Genomic DNA, 12,936 nt, shown 5'->3' on the forward strand with positions numbered 1-12,936 from the left:
TCAGCTCTCATTTTATGAATAAAGGTTCCGTATTTCGCCAAACCAACTTTTTCTACTATTTGGGATGTAATGATGTATGGCTGAAATGATGTGCGTGACTGGTGTCCTCCTGCTTGGCCTGCTGCTGGCTTATTAGGTGGCACAGGAGTTGATGTTTGCAGAGGCCCAGGTTGTGGGGGTTACCTAAATAGTGGTCACTGTATACATAGCAAGAAATAGGTATAGCGTGAAATACTAATTTGTCCCCTTGACATAGCTTGTTAAGCAAATTGTTTTCTTCTGATTTCTTTATAATTACTGTAACTTCTGTTACGTTTGTGTTAAATGAAAATCAATCAATCATTCAATCAAGCAATCAAGAGGTAGGTAGCAGTCAGGCTAAAGACAATGGGCAGAATAGTATGATTTAATTTTATTTGAGGGTAGGGATAAGCAACAAAGACATTCCGATAAGCTTTGCAGCCAATTGACGAAAATTAGATAATAAAAGACACTCACCTTAAAGACAACGAGAATGGCAGTTTATAGAAAAGGTGCACGCCTTTTGCTTACCCACGCATCCATGTTATTAAGCAAAAAAAAAAAAAAAAGACACACAATCAAGAAAATCATTTTGTTAGAAAATGGTGAGCCTCACTTTCTCCAACTTGAAGAAAAGAACAAAAGGGCACTTAACGCTAGTGTGAGGCAAGCTTTCTCTAGTGGTAAACGAAAGAATCACAAAATTAAATGTTCAAATTGTGCATAATGTTACAGTGTCTTAACAAATTATATATATATTATTTCTTCTCAGCTGCACTGGGAAGGCCTCATGATCCCCCCAGTCCAGCTGGACAAACTGCCTTCCTTGCTTAGACTACAGCCCCCACAATCCGACCCCAGATTAGGAGAAGAAGATGGATGGATGGATACCTTTTAGGAATAAAACTTGTCTTGTTTTTGATGAACACTTGGGCCTAAACATGCGTTTTAATGTTGGTCATGATGGTGGTACTTGGAGCGGTATGATTATTTTTTCTTAGGTGTTACATGGTGTTAAAAGTTTGAGAACCACTGATCTAAATAAAATGTTGTTTAATTTTATTTCACACACACACACAGACGCACACACGCACAACATTTACAAAAGGGCATCAAGCCAAAGCCACAAAGGCAGGCGTTGCAGCACCCCCCACTCCTCAGAGTTTATAAGCAGGTCACCCCCTCATACACAAGACACACACAGGTAAGCTACGCTTCTTACATGCTTCTTACATGCATGTCCATTAGATCTTTAAGAGTGTATCCAATTTCTTCATCCAGTGTGCTCTGTCATCATGCTGTGAAAGATTTTTGCCTTTATGTTCCTAGTATTCTCCAGCGCTGACTTTGAATTGAATTGCTCAGTAAACATCTTGTGACAGGTTAACTTAAAGGTCCCGTGTATTGCCCAACTGACTTTTTCTAGTACAAGTATTTGGGATGTAATATTGGCTCTATGGTGCCTCAGTAAATGTGAAATATGAGTTAAAATTGTGCACGCATTCCTGAGTTCCAGACGTTTGTCTGCTGAGTGGCCTGAAATCAAGTCATTCGAATTTTGCGAGCTAATCTACATCACTAGTGAAGATCTCTACCTTCCTCTCTGTCCCGAGCCAGCGCAGTCAACATAACAAACGTGCACTCTCAAAAGTGGGTCTCTACACAGAGGCAATCAATCAAAGGAAAGGGGGCAGTCTTAGCAGTTGTCAGAAGGGGCTTTTTTGGACACTCGTATGACAAAACCAGGGTCTTTTCTGAAATGAAATAGACACTTTTCTAAGTCCATGTTGAGAGTCACTCTATGGAGATCTAAATAGGCAAAATATGGGACCTTTAATGTGCGTAATATAACATAAACACAAACGGTTAAAGATTTAAGATAACCCTCACATTTTCATCAGCCTACCAATCTTCACTAATCTCCCTCATCTCTGTGACTACCGATGGTCAACTCCTGGTTTAAGATTCCCTCATCCCTGGCTGGCATGACACTGAGGGCTTGGTAATGCGGGACACCCCATTAGGACAGGATGGGGTCTTCATCTCATCCCCATCATTAGCTTGTTGTTCTTCCGTTGTTTATTGACAGTTGGCATCTTTTGGTATGCATTAATACAGGCGTTTCACATTACATCATGCATGATGATTAAGGATGGAACAATTTATTTTAACAACAATTCGATTCTTATAACGATTTGTTGTTGCCGATTCAATTCAAGGGCAATGTTGGTTCATTTAGAACAATATGATCTGAAACAATTCAGTGGCTTGAAATTGATTCAGTAACTTTTTAGACAAAAATTCAACCAGTGTGACTGTGAAATGAATACCTGAATACTGCACAGTGTAGGTGAAATTGTAGATTCCTGTTGTTTCTTTCTGTAAGAATCGGATACAAAATAATTATGGTCATTAAATATAAATGATTTTCCTGATGTACTTGTATTGCTTTGCAATTAAATAAAGGGGGGGGGGGAAGCATCTTATTGTTATTTATATTATTTCAGCTGAGATTAAAAATGTCTCCACTGTTAGGGGGTCCTCGACTCAAAATTTTTCACGTTGATCACAACTTTACACACACAGGTAATCTCTGCTTCGCGAGTCGTTGATCACAAACGCATCTCTACTGTATGTTAGCCGCTAGCTAAGCCCACTTGAAAGGCTCCAACATGCACCGCGGTGAGTCATAAAGTTTGCTGTGCGTAAAGCCAATGCGTTATTTCCTAGTATCGATACAATCAATTGGTTACTTTTTAAACGATTTTAAAATGATATATTTCATACCGAAGCCCACTTTGTCCAGCACACATCAATAGAGTCGTAGTGTAGGAATATGAATCAATAGATCGATGTAGTGGATGAATCGTTACACCCCTAATGATGATAGTTCGACTCACAAGTTCGACTTATGCAGTTTATTTTATCAAAATGTAGACTGAATTCCAAACTGTACCATTGTACCGTATACTTTAATAGCTATAGTATGTTGTTGTTTCCATTGGCCCACCACTTGGGTTTGATATACTGTAATCTTACAGTAAGGACAGTGTTGGTGATGAAGTGTGTATGACTAAACTGTTGTGCTAATGAGTAGCCAATGACAGTTGCAAATTAAAATCAATGTATGTGTTGTATCATCACTCTCACTAATTGTCAAACAAATGTTTAGTTTCTTACTGTTGGAAGGCGATGCCGTCATGGAAACGAACATATTGCAGATAAACACAGGACATGAAGCCCTCTTTAGTTTGTTCTGCTCTAAACATGAAAGTACTTTCATGCTGGTGGAATGCAGCAACGTGTATATTTCTGTGTCTATGTGTGTGAGTTTGTATATGACGGTCTTAAGAACAGTGTCTGTTTATCCTCCCATGCACATGTCAGCACTATTGCTCAACCTTGACCAATCAGTTATATCACACAATTATATTCCAGAGAGCAATTGTAGCTTTCTCTTTGTAACCTGTATGAAACATATTTCAGAAACATACTACATACATTAGAGCTTGGCTGTTAATGTGAGATGTCATTCTAAATCTATAGTTGTGTCCAAGCTCTGAATTCCAAAATGTCATGAAATAGAGTGACAAGTCAAGTTTTCTACGGCAGTAAAAATGTTTGTAAAAATAATTTGTATATTTCAAATATTTAAATAAATACATGCAGTAAATACATACTTAGCTAATGTTCAGTAACTATGTGAATAATTGTTAAACACACATAAAACATGATAACATGCTTTGGTTTCAAGTGGGTATTGGCCAGTATCAGATTCTGACGAAAATGTTGTATCATCATATTGCACTCTTGTACTGCTCTAAATGTTGTACTGCTCTTAATGTATTATTTGGAAATGTTTGTGTAAATAAGTATTGAATTAAATACAAGCGATTTTATTTTTAAACAACATATAGGATATTTGGTACATTAGTAAATGTAAAAACAAAATAAACAATAAAACAATAACAATAAACATTTTTCTAAATTAAATAAAAAAATGTCTGGCATCATTTGATTTCAGAGTGTTATCTGCCTCAGTAGCAAGTCTATTGTATTTAGTTCACCAACTGTAGACTCGCTACTTCTAATAGCTGATTGCAAATTTGAAGACAATGTGATATTAATATATTAACGTTACATTGAATTTGTTGAAGAGTGATGGGTGGTGCTCTCCTATATGTGATATAGTTTTGGAAGCATGGCCTCCTCTAGCCGTCACTCTTTGTAAGCACGTTTTGCAGAAAATCCTACGTCTACAAAGCGGCAGTACCTGAAAAACTGCCAAAAGAGCCACGTCATAGGGGACTGCTCACACCAACAACAAGAGGGTGAGGGGTGGTGTCCATTTTCTTGCAGTGACAACCCCACAAAAAAAAAAAAAAAAACTCATACCGGTGATGGAAAGTTTTCAAAGGGTTTCCAAACGTGACGTTTCAAAACCGCGGTATACCTTGAAACCGATCTATGCATTTATGGATTAGATGTGTGAATATTCTTTGCCTTGTCATAGTGAGAGTTAATTAACAGAGCAACGATGCAACTAACGAGAACCAAATACTCATCATTGCCGGTTAGTCCAATGTATGGTATAAAACACAACACTGCAATCCGAAGCACTTAAAATATAAAATCACTGTGTAGGTGGGACAGGTCTTTTCTATTCTGTAATGGAATAGGTGAAAATCTTGAGCGTATATCCATCCATTTTCTGTTACGCTTATCCTCACTAGTGTGGCGAGCCTATCACAGCTATCTTCGGGCGAGAGGCAGGGTACACCCTGAACTGGTCACCAGCCAATTGCAGGGCACATATAGACAAACAATCATTCACACTCATATTCACACCTACGGGCAATTTAGTTTTCAATCAACCTACCATGCATGTTTTGGGAATGTGGGAGGAAAACAGAGTGCCCGGAGAAAACCCACGCAGGCACGGGAGAACATGCAAACTCCATACAGGCAGGGCTGGGATTTGAACCCCAGTCCTCAGAACTGTGAGGCTGATGTTCTAACCAGTCTCCCACCATGCCGCCAAAATTCTGCTGCAGGTGAGGCTCGAACTCACAACCTCGGCATTGCTCTACAGTACTGTCATAAGTACCGCACGCTAACCGATTGCACCACTGGAGCTCGGCCTGTACAGTATAATCCAGTTTATTTTATACATAATTTGTTTAAAACGCTACCCTTTTTGAGACAACAACAAAAAATTATTTTATTGACAGCATCCAAAATACACAGTTGAAGCACAATAGGTTGTCTCAACCGTTACAATTTGCTTAACTGTTGAAACAATGTGCAAAACGTGAAAGTCCAGTCTAGACATACTGTAACAAGTTTGCATGTGACTGAGATTATGCACCTAATCTCACAGAAATGTCCAAAGATCACCACTAAATCACTTGAACGACAGTCTGGGCACTCATAAACATAACTATGGAGTGCCGAATGAGTGTAGCCTCCCAGGAAAAGGCATGGAACAATGGATTTATGGGTCATACATCGATCACAACCCATCATCACTCCATAGGCTCTCACTTGCTGTTGAAACACATGCACACCCAATTATATTGAGCCAATCATCCTTGTGGCAAGTTAACGGCAGAGCCCATGTGGCTGAAATGCTGTTTTGTTAGACTTCCACAGTAACACCCCACTCCATCCAGCAGAGCTCTTTCAACACCTCATCATCAACACCAGAGCCACCAAGGCATAAGAGTCAAAACCCTCGTGGTGAGGATGAATTTAAACTTCACTGCAGCAAGTGCAGGCACTCAAAGATTGCAGGCCGAGCAGCAGTGCGATAGAATCAAACATTTGGATGCTTTATCTGTCTGAGTTTTGGCAGTTGCGCCGTCTGGCTCTGATGTTTGTTAACATTGCTATGGAAATGTTGGACATAACAGTTATTATCATAACGGGAGTCATGATGAGGGAATTTCCACTGGATGAGTGCATGTGTGTTTAAGTGTGCATGCGCATGTGTGTTTCTGAAAAGAAAATGCAAGCAGAGATTGAGGAGATATGTGTGGTGATAGGGGTGGTTTGGACATGAGAATTATGCGTGTTTGTACACCCCAGTCCTCTTTATCTGACTCCTTATTCCTATTCTCACTAGATGGAATTATTTTGGGAATTATCCTGCATTTCATTCCATGACCTACCAGGCTGTGTAAAGGAGGGCTAATATGAAACTTCTATTTTTCAAAAAAAAAAAAAAAATGAATTTCTACTTTTAGTTGAGCCTTGACCCCAGTATTAATGGATTTAAGAGTTGTGTACATGAGTTTGTGTGCATTGAACTAGAATAAGAGTATTTAAATGCGCTGATTTACTGGTCCATGTCTAACTTATGCCAAGCATTGTTCAAAATTAGTTATAAGATCTTGTGCTTATGTTACAGCAAGTCAACTGAAATCAGACCATTAACATTTGCCTGCTCCTCCACTTCACCGCATTTGAATGATGATGACGTAATAATGGAGGAAGAAAAAAAACATTCGATTAGATGGGTACATGTATTATATTGATCCATCCAGACGCTCTAACCAGTCGTCCACCGTGCGCCACTGTATTGATCCCATAAAAGTAATTATTATGTTTAAAATGCAATATGTACAGTACATATGTACAATCACTTTTCCATGTTTGTACTCATACTTTGTGGATTTTTGGCATTGTGAGCTTTGACTGATTGTTAACTCGAAGACAATTTCATTCCTCTGCCTCACTGAGCTCTGAAACGCTGACCTTTGAAGTCACACAGGCACTGGCTCTTGAAGTAACTATGTTTTATTTTGTTGTTACGGCTTCGTATTTTCTTTTGTTGTTGTTTGCTTTACGCTTCATATGGAACTATGCCTTTGGGTTCAACATCCTAGTAATGCATGTTATATCATCTAGACATTGAGGCAGAGATAACTTTAAAAAAAGCCCTTAGCTATGATGGTAAGAAACCATGGAGGTACATCGCCAGTAATATTCGCAGGACCTTTTTCTAAGGATAGAAGTCTATCACGGATAGAATTTGAGATTGAATCACAATACCTAACTTCCCAACTCATTCCAATCTGTGGAATCTATTTTATTGCAGTGCATATAACTGAATCTGTAATTAATATTAAATAATGTGTTTGGGCGTGATTACTTAGAAATGTCGTCCAACAAACAGACTTTACACCGATCTGATCGGCTTGATCGGTATCGGCCGATAATTAGCATTTTATGCCGATCGACGGTTTTAATGTCATAATTTGCCGATCCAATACTCTGCACTGCCATCGTGTACAGTATATTTGAAGCCAAAAGCTCTATTTTTAGCCTTGTTGTGTGTCTTTTGATGAAGTACTATAAACATCTGACCGCCAATAAATTTATTTTAAAAAAAAACATGTCAGCGGTGTGGGACAGACAACACGTCTGAGACAGACAACGTGTAATACCTGGCTCAGACTACAAAACAAATTTGCTCTTTCCCAATTGCACTATGTCAGACTACTGCAATAAAATCTTGTATTCCGATAACACCGCATCTCGTTTTTTACGTTCACTGGGCTTTATCTTGTCAACTGAAACGCGACCGGATACACTCATTACCATGGTGAGGAATGGATCGCGCCGTGTGTTTATAAGAACGAAATGGGGTAAAACGTGTTGGTGGTCACCAGTGCTTGGGAGACAACGTTCGTTTAAGGATTGCTTGAGGTATGTTCCCGTAGTTTTAATACGCTGCAGCTTGCAAGCAGGCAACAGAACGTAATTTGCCTTGCAAGATAATGCTAGCACTAACGGTTGTAAGCGAACATGCAGGCATCCTGTCGAATCATGCTCTAAAGTTTTGGTGTGTGTGAAGTAATTTAATTACAGCATCCACTATTTCTGTCATGTTGTAATGTTGGTTTGACCTGACTGATTAGAATACACGATCTGACTAGAGCAGTGATTTCCAACCTTTATGGAGCCAAGGAACATATTTTACAATTGAAAAATCTCACTGCACACCAACAAACAAAAATGTCACAAAAAGTGGATACATTAATGTAATGTATGTACTTCCTGCCATCTAATAGAAGACCATTCATTTGTTCTGTCTGTCACTATGTCTAACTGCCATAAATAGATGAACAAACATACATTATTTATTGTAAATATAATTTTTTGAGCAATTAAGTACACAAGTATATGCAGTAAATGAACACGTCATTTAAATAGACACATTGCTCCATCTTGCGATCAGATCGGCTACCGTTTTTTTACACTCGCTGATCGATGATCTTCCCTAAAAATCCTGATCGTGTAAAGCCTACCAATGAATTAAATTATGATTCTTTCACCCTCTCTTGCATCTTACTTCATCATTGTGCGGTCAGCGGCCCAAAGAGGAAGCAGAAGAAGTGAGCTACAGTAAGTCATGTGTTTAGCTCCATCGGATTTAGAAAATGTGAAAATATGCTGTGATGCTAAAGAACACGGACAGCACTTAGAAAGACGGTATGGTGTGACCCCAGAGCGGTTGTCTTTAACGTGCATTTGGATTTGGCTACCAGCTCCAACAGCACCTCTTGCATGAAAACTAAATATCCCAAATTTTTGCCTGAGTTGTTTTATACAAGTTATGCCCTGCAATTGACCAGTCCACAGGGTGCACTCCACCTCTTGCCTAAAGTCAGCTCGGATGGACTTCAGCTCACCCATGACCCTAAGGAGGACAAGCGTTATCGAAAATGAATTGATGCTTTGTATGCATCCTTATTGTATTCTATTATTGGCAGTGCATCAGACTCAATGATGGAGCTATACAACCCTACATTGCACATAGGAATCACCAACAAGCAAGTGCACGCACATTCCAGGCCCTTTTCCATCTTATTCGTAAAGCTAATTAATAAAAAAAAAAAAAATTATCACAGTTGCACAAAATAGGGTGCCAAAATTTCTGTCATGATCGGATTGGAGACCTGACCCAAGAGCAGGCGGAGGCTGAGAGGTTGTGATGAACATTTTATTGAAAGGTAAATGGGGATGGTCCTTGAGATGCGCTGGCGGGTTGTTGATGCAGAGAATACGTGGCAGGCAGCGCCGAGGACGGGTGGCTGACTTGATGGCGAGGTGGCAGAGATCCACTTGACGAGGGAGGATACACCGAGGACGAGGAAGAACATGGAGGTCAGAACGATGACAAGGAATAGAGTAGATTACTTGGAGACTGGGGAGCCGTTGTACCGCTGGAGAAGCTGCAATACTCTGGTGAGGGTTTCCGGGATCTGGCAGGCTTATATGCAGGTGATGATGAGGGCTGATTGATGACAGGTGCGTGGCCGAGGTGGTGCTGATTACTGTGAAAAGAGAGAGGGAGGGAGAGCGAGAGAGAGGGTGAGAGGAGCACTCGGTTTACGACGTACTTCTGCTATTTCACTGTACTCAGTTCACGACTGACTTCTGCTCCTACAAATTTGTAGTTGGATGGAACATGTTAAGTATGTCACTAAACTACACTAACATAATTACAGTAAATACAGTATTTGTATGAAAACCCATGAATGCTACACAATCAAATGAAAACCAGCTACAGTAAGTTGTATGTCGTATCGTCGTAAACTAGACCCCCTATATATTTTTTTACTATCTGTCTGCTGTCTTCCTTGTGACAACAGTACCTGCTAATTCCAGGTCTTTTTGAAGCTTTCCACAGGTACTCCTTGGCTTTTGGACAGCTCTTCTGATTATTCTTTGCACTCCTCTGTCAGAAATCTTGCAAGGAGCACCTGATCGAGGCAAGTTTATGGTGGTATGATTGGCTTCAATACTTTTTCCCTGTGTCGTGTCACATTTTTATACACAACTTAATTTCTGAGCTAATTTGTTCTACTTTATTTGTATGTATGGATTACTTGGGTTGTTCCCAACATCTGGTGAAACTTTCAGATCAATAGCACCTTTGGAAGTATATTTAGTGAAAAGAATTGTGACGTGTTAAATACTTATTTCGCCCGCTGCATACGAGGTGCACTGGGCAAACCTGCGTCAGTCTCTGCTCCACTTCCTGGGGGAAATAATTATGCATTTGACCCCAATTTCATGATTTTTGAAGTTGCCCTAAAGTGAATGTTTGAGTTTTTCGAGAGAAGAAAATATGACCGGGCCCTCTTGATTGCTGGAGAAGTCATTTATTTGGGTCAGCCGTTCCTCCCTGCTATACATTTGTTCATAAAGGCTAGGAATGTGTTAATCCATTGAGCATGCCTCTCGATTAATTGAGACTCCTTTTCTTTAACCAAAACAGCACTATCTAACACCTTTAATGATAAGTTACTTGAAGAATAGCTTTTGAGTTGGATGTAAGGAGAAAGTCATGCCCAATTTATTGTCTTCTTTATTTTTTTGCTATTGTATTGCATGATGATGATGACCATAATTGCCCCCACGGTCCTGTACACACACATGCACAAACACACACACACGCACACACACTCAGATACACACACTAACACACACACGCACATCCTGCAATCAGGGGAAAGAAGGAAGGATTAGTTGGACATGAACTATGACTAATGAGAATTTTTTTTAAAAAAGGCAGCCAAACAAAGCATTTACTTGGCATCTTGGTGATGCTTTGAAGAGGGCTTCGCTTTCTTGTTCTTCTTGCGAGCACTCCACAAGTAAACGCACATAAAGCAGAGAGCACTCACACAACACAACGTGCACAGCTCCACAGACATGCAAACACACTTCCCCACACAAAATACACTTTTCCATCTGTGGACAGCATTTCACTCCGACTGAGGACGTATAAATCAAACGGTTGGAAGAAAGAGGAACCCTGGGCTTGTGCTTAAGCGTGGTTTAAAGTGGCAGCATGTGCAGATGTCTATGTATTTGTGAATGATTTAAAGTGAACTGGAGAGCCCCCTGGAAGAAACCAAGGGCAGACATTCATTAATCTCTTTTTTGCAGGCCTCCATTGGAGGCACTCTGCTAGAGTGCAGTCAAACACACCCGATCATGTGCACGCACAAATACACATTCTGCTGCATTACCAGGTAATAACCTGCCTCTTTATTGCATTTGTGAGTGAAATGAGAGCCACGTGGAACTAAAGATTCCTAAAAGAAACATTTTCGGTACCGTTTCATGCATCTATTACAATAATGTGGAAAGAGAAAAGTGAGTGATTTGCGTGTATGGCAGGATGTTCCCATGCTATGGAGTGTCAGGCAGCTGGCTGGCTTGTGGCCAAGGCAAACCTGTGGCCAATAGAAGGAGAGCAGCCCAGTACTGAGATCTCAGTTCCTATTATACAAATCACTGGGCAAAAGAGAAGGAAACCTGATGAGAAGTCTTTCCTGTCTAAAATTGATAGATCCGGGAAAGCAGGATAAACTGTCTAGAAATGTCCACTGTCTGTACAAAAGAAAGGCATGCTTCAAAAAAAAAAGCTCTACAGCCAACTCTCCTGTTTCTTCCTCATCTTCTACTTCTTCTTCTTCTTCTTCTTCTTCTTGTCCTCTCATCGGGCAGATTAACCACCATCCCCATGCTGAAGGAGGTCGAGGTTAACTGGCGGGGGAGTTGCACATCCCCTTTCGAAGCCATTTTCCGTCTCTGTTTGGAATGTCTGCATGTCTTGTGGAGATGAGTGCGGTGATGTCACACACTGGCACACTAATGCTGTGTCAGGAAAGAGGGGGCAAGAAGAGAGAAGGGGGTGCCGAAGGGAGCGGGAAGAAGAGAGTGAACTGCTGAAACGCCAGCTTTTTTTCCTCCCACCACACTGTAAATTAGTATGCCGGTTCCTTGATGGAAAACATTTGGGGGGCAGCACAGAGGGGGCCTCTGAGACCCTGGAAATGCGAGAGTCGTGCTCTGTCAAGGTGGGGGAGGTTCTGGTTTTGGTGTTCTTTCAGTTGAAAGGGCTGAGGTCCCAGTAGACGAACCAGAGCCTGAGAGAGAGCAGATGAGCCCGGCTGCTTCTAATAAAGTCTCTACAAGCTCCATATTTTATGGAAAAATCTGAGGCGGTATAAACAGCCTGGCTTTGCAATCTGCTGGAGATAATTAGGTCAGAACAGTCCAATTTCCACTGTCTAATGTTGACTGTTTCTTGAAGTGGGACATGCTGCAATCTTCATAATACTCCAAGTGTATTTTTTCATCAATCCATCACACAGCAAGCTGCTGAGTCCAATCAATTTAACCGAGAAAAAAACAAAAACTGGTGGACATCTTGCATTGGTGTCAACTACACTTATGCAAAAGTACACTTTTTTCAGTTTCTTTTACGCAGGACAGTGCCTCATTTATCTCTTCATTAACTGATCATTAATGTTGGTCACTAATCCGAATGTAAAAAATGACCCAAAGATAATTGATGTAAATTTAACTTTTCCTTCATTATGTTTAGTGTTTTTTTTTGTCCCACCAACTGTGAACGTGGAAAGATGAGTGGTACCGTTAGATTACTCTGAATAAAAAATTGCACAGTCCCATCTGCAAAGTCACTTCTTACTGTGTTCGGCACACAATAAAGTGACTTTCGCACCAACTAGCCCCCTGACTTCACAAAACGTTATGAAGACGTGCATGGACCATCAAAAAACACATTCAGTTTTGGAGGATGCCGACAAAGTTGAGATACTTTCATCATGTTATTAATGGAATGGAAGAATGGTGGGGAGAGAAGGACAAACACGTGTGACGCTAGTTTTTCACTTTTGTAAACAGTTTGCACATTACTGGAGGTTTGTGCTTTACTGACAAATATCTGACAAAGCCACTATATAAAACTAATTGATTACCAATGGCAGGCAAAGTTGTGCCTGTAATTTTGGCAACAAAATTCAATAACCACCAACTAGGTGGTTGAAAGTACCCCACAAAGTAACTGACTGTTGGCATACATTTTAGAGC

General features: G+C 40.3%; 1 non-coding gene across 1 annotated transcript; it reads right to left on the reverse strand.

Moving 5' to 3' along the window:
- Nucleotides 1–5,067: 5,067 nt before the first annotated feature.
- trnai-uau (transfer RNA isoleucine (anticodon UAU)) lies at nucleotides 5,068–5,157 on the reverse strand. The gene is given in 2 exon segments: nucleotides 5,068–5,103; nucleotides 5,120–5,157. It is a non-coding gene; the product is annotated as a tRNA-Ile (tRNA).
- Between the last annotated feature and the right edge of the window lie 7,779 nt (nucleotides 5,158–12,936).

Source organism: Phyllopteryx taeniolatus, chromosome 11 (assembly GCF_024500385.1).
Source record: "Phyllopteryx taeniolatus isolate TA_2022b chromosome 11, UOR_Ptae_1.2, whole genome shotgun sequence".
Lineage (NCBI taxonomy): Eukaryota > Metazoa > Chordata > Actinopteri > Syngnathiformes > Syngnathidae > Phyllopteryx > Phyllopteryx taeniolatus.